This window comes from Suncus etruscus, chromosome 10 (genome assembly GCF_024139225.1).
Source record: "Suncus etruscus isolate mSunEtr1 chromosome 10, mSunEtr1.pri.cur, whole genome shotgun sequence".
Taxonomy (NCBI): domain Eukaryota; kingdom Metazoa; phylum Chordata; class Mammalia; order Eulipotyphla; family Soricidae; genus Suncus; species Suncus etruscus.
In genome coordinates, this window is record NC_064857.1 from 65,588,920 (window position 1) to 65,594,194 (window position 5,275).

Consider the following 5,275-nt stretch of genomic DNA (forward strand, 5'->3'; position numbering starts at 1 on the left):
TTATTTTTTTTAATCAGAGGTGATGTCTGGATCAACAGCTACAATGAGCTCGTTTTGCAATGCATAGCTTTTCGAAGTGGGGTTTGAAGCAGGACACAGTAACTCTCAGCTCCAGAGACATTCAGAGACTTAAACACAGGGCTTAGCTTGTTATGACAGTGTTTGCCAAGGTCAAACGCGCTCTTCTTTACGGAGCCTCGATTCAACCCTGGGGCGGAGCGCCCCACTATTTGAGAACCACTGCTCTAGGTTATGGAAAAGAAAACAATGATTTCTTCATTGGTTAGGAGAATGGCAAAATACTACACAAGGACAATAGCTTTTTCTTATCCTGTAAGAACTTTGCTGATCTTAAGTAAAAATCATCTAATTTCTTGGGAGTTGAAATAATTTTCTCTAAAGTCCACACTAGGACTTGATTGGCCCTCAGTTCCACAAACCAAAGCAAGATGGCAGCTACTAGAATAATGGCTGGAAAGCCTACTCCCAGAAATCTCTGGCTTACTGCTAGAACCTTGAGTTTCAGATCAAATCTTTAATATAGTTTCAGAATGTATTGCCGAAAATATTTTAAGGGATCCTTCTATTTTTTCAATGAGATCAGATGTGCTCAATTATATGGCTAACATATAGGAATGTGTCTAAAATGTAAACTAGGAAGAAAACCTATGCAAAGACTTATTCAATTAACTAAGAGATAATGGTTTTGGGGGGTTGAGATTACAAACATGTTCTTAGATGTATGCTTCTTTTTATCTTCAAAATCAGTAACACAAAATTGAACAGGATTGAACTAGACCAGTAGATAGAAGTGCTAATTTTTCAACTAAATGAATAGTAATCATCAAGCAAGAATTCTTTATATAGATTATATTATCTACTGCCCTGACTCGAACAATAGAAAGCATATTAAAACAGAAAAAAGAACACTAGTGCATGAAGTAAAAGGCTGATCCAATCGACATCTCAGATAAAACTACAAATCAAAGAATGTTTATTTCTCCAATGGGACAGTACTATAAGAGATGGCTGACCTATGTACATTAATAGACAAATAAATCTTGTCTCTACAAATGGAATGGAATTACCAGGATTTATCTTGCCTTTATTTGAAAATAATTGATTGTTTTCTTAAAGACAAGCTCGCTCATCTCTAAGTCAAAAGAGTTTCCCAGATCCTCAACCTTTTTATTACAGAAGTCATTTATTATCCATAGATCCTGGTACAATACCAATTATTCATTACACTTTATATTAATTATAAAACAGTGCATTGTCAGTAATAGAAGGCATCTAGCTCTTGTTGATTAAAAAAATAAAAACAGTTGATGGGGGAAAAGTTTACCAAAACTAAGATGAAGCAGAAAATAATTATAGCACTAAAATAATCTCAGGGGCACAGATACAAGTCCACGGTGCTAGAACTTCTTCCTTTGTGAAAAAGTGACTCCCAACTACTCTGCTGTCTTTCCTCTTGAGTGCTACATGGGACAAATATAGAGAATAAATATGTTTGGGAGGGACAAATGCATAGAACAAATACCCCATGTATTGTGTTGATTTTTTACAATTCTCATCACTTTCCTTGTAAAATATGTCAAGGGAATATGATAATATATTGATTTTTACAGTACAAGCTAATCTTCTTGACTTGTCTGCTATAAATTTGAATACTTTTCAATAATCTATGAACTAATTATTTGAGATATATATGCTTTTCTCTAGTTTCTTAATTTAAAAATCACTCTAAAATCTATTCTTCAATCAAATAAATCAAAAAATTGCAGTTAAAAAATGTTGGTTTAAAATTAGAATGATTCTCAACTTCAAATATCATAGATATTTCAATCTTTATTATTATTCATTTATTGACACCAGATTCTGATTTCCTAGGTAAAGAAGGGAACAAAATAATGTGTCTCTTCATTCAAATGACCAAAAGCTAAAGTTAATACCTTGCCTTTCTAAAATCCATAAATTAAAGCATCCACTGATGCTTTGGGGAGCATAAACGCTGAGGAGTTATAAGGCAAGTGCCTCAGCCCTTGTAAGTATCTCTATGACCTACTGACCAATAATTTCAATGAAGTGAGTAAATGCTTACAAAATAATGCAAATATGAATTAAATTGTATTAATGCAATTTTCTAAATACAGAGTAAAAAAACTGAAATTAGTTAGAAGTTAATAAAAAGCTACTAGAGAAAATATTTCTTTTGAATTCCCTGAGCACAGAAGCAGGAGTAAGACCAGAACACTGCCAAGTGTGACCCAAACACAAAACAAAAATTAATGTATTTTATTCTTCCAGATGGCTGTTGAATAATAGTCTTGTAAAATTTGAATCATTTTTCCCAATAATGATATATGTAATTAAATCTATGCTGTCTATTACAACTATGATGTCTGTAGTTCATTATTGGTTATCCATGTGTCTTTTCATTTGTGAAGACTTTTCAGAATATTTAAAGCTTTTATCTTACAATTAGTAGGCAAGGCTTTGTAGTACATCTGTGGTCTATGTGGTCAGCACAAAGCTCTTAACCATGAACTTGAAGCTCTCCCTGAGCTGCAAGAGAATTACCTCAGCTGAGCTCACTACCTTTTCTCTAAAGACATAATGCAATGTCTGAACAAGGGAAGAATACAATTAGATATGGACACATATTCTGATTGGGTCACTCCAGTACTAGTATAAATGTCCTCATTCATTCTAGTGGGAGGTCTGATAGACCTCTATTGCAATTTGACTTCTCTTAGATTTTAATAAATCCTGCTTTGCTCTCTTTTACTCAAAGGACTTGAACATTGATCTATATTTTAATCCCCATCTCAACATCTGCTTCTAGAAACTTCCACTATAATATAACATAAATGCACCTCCCATTTGATTTAGTTTCTCTTGTGGTCCTTTAAAATATAAGATTTTTCATTTATAGCTGCATAAGTAACAAATAACAAAATTAGGTGCCATGTATTTCCTCATAAACTAATTCTAAAGGTTGAAAATATTATTTCTGGAGTTAAGAGAGATAGTACAGTAGGTAGGGAGCCTGCCTTGCATGTGGTCAACCCAGGATTAATCCTTGACATCCAATATTGCCTTCCTTGAGCATTACTAGGAGTCATTTTTGAGTGCAGAGTCAGAAGTAACCCTTGTGTATCAAAGGGGGTGCTCAAAAACAAACAAAAAAACGAATGCAAACAATAACTACAACAGAAAGAAAATTATAACCAACCAAAATTATTGAGTAGACCTGTTATGTCAGACCCTAAATGGTAGTAAATTATCTCTAAATAAGAGAAAATTTTAGTGACTCATTTTTAAGAGGGTTGAGCTTTCAACACTCCAATATCTCAAGTTTCTCATTTTAAACTATAAGTCACAGCAGTAAAATGGCCTCTTTGTACCACATTAATAGGTGTGAACCTTTTTCTCTTTGGTCGTACAATTCAAATACCCCTCAGCTGTATATATCCTCTATCTTGAAGAGAGAATAAATGTAGATTTTAAGCACAGCAAACAACACAACAGCAACAACAAATCTTTGTTGTTATTTGCTTTATTTCTAGACAAACTTTGCCCAAGAACTAGCTTGTTCCTTCTGGAGGGTAAGAAATAAGATTGACTGCCAGAGTTGTATCTTGTATTAGCCATGCTTACTTCCTTGCCTAACTTTAATCTCTAGATCTTGCTTAATCGTTTATCTGTCTTAATCCCTTACATTAGCTTCTGGGCCCAATCTGTGCTCTGGCTCCTATTGTCTGTCATCCTCTGACCTTCCTTAATTTTGGACTGTGCTGTGAAAATAAAAATGGCACTGAGAATTTGTGTAAGTACGTACATATTTGAGGGCTCACTTTTGCTTTGGGGGACTCAAACATGGGCCTCTTGCTTAGAAAGGATGACCATTTATGGAGCTTCCTCTCTCTTTCCTAACAGCAAGACTTTATAATAATAAAAATGGTAGACCAATTATGACATTTGGATACAATCATACCAGTGATGCAGAAAGTCAAATATAATAGAATTTGTTCAATGAAGATGACATATAATATATGGGATAGTGTTTTATATTAATTAAACAAATATTCCTCTACCTTGAGTAATATTTTCTCTTACCCAAATCTATCTTGGTTAAGTGGGTTTTTAGCTCCAAGAGCATTCACAGTTGCATGAGGTATGTCCAGTCTCCCCCCCCCCTTTTTTGGGGGGGGGCACACCTGGCTGTCTGCTCAGAAATAGCTCCTGGCAGGCACAGGGGTTCATATGAGACACCAGGATTTGAACCAACCACCTTTGGTCCTGGATTGGCTGCTTGCAAGGCAAACGCTGCTGTGTTATATCTCCAGGCCCTAGTCTCTCCCTTTAAGCCAAATTAAACCATAACCTGAAAATAGACACACATACACACACCCACTTACACGCACCAGGAAGTAAGAGTAAGAGTAATTAGAAAAACCCAAGAGGCATTGATCAAAACCTGACTACAATGGTCTGAATTTGGATTGGTTGAAATAAAACAGATAAATTAATCTCCTCAGACATAATAATCTTAAACTTTAGTTGCATACCCCCAAAGAATAATCTGTGTTCACATACATACTCTTATATTTACATAGAAAATCACATACTAGCATATAGATAAGTACATAGCCACATATCAATATATAAACATATAAAAGTATATTATATTATGTATATATTCCCTGCATTTCTTTAATATCGAGAAAGGACTTTTTTGCATTATCTGGGGGAAAATAGTATATTCAAAGATGCCAAAGAGAATAATAAACAGAGAAAATGTATGTTGCATTGAAAACATACATTTTGTTCCTTCTGGAGGGATATAATAAAAGGAGAGAGGAAAGAAAGACCCTCCTATGTAATGACCTTTTCTAAAAGCATAAAGAGTTTTCAGCGCCACTGTTATTCCCTGAGTGCTGTTCTTTTGCACTAATTTACCACCTGAAATTCTCCTTCCCTTTATCCTCCCTCTGCTGAACCTCAGAGGTGAATCTGGTACTGCTGACATGGCAGGTCTAACACAGCCATGAAACAACTTCACAACAAGCACACTTACCCATTGACCTTCAGCCCTCCTTGGGAGGAGAAGCATCTGGCAGCTTTGTATTACAATATGGGCAGAGCATTGTACGCAGCCCTAGGACTTCTCTCCTTCATGTCAGAAACTCCCCTTAGCCAAAATTAATGAAGGAGCAAATGGGGCATGAGGCCCAACTATCCTGTTTTCTCTTCAATAGTAGGTTGAAGG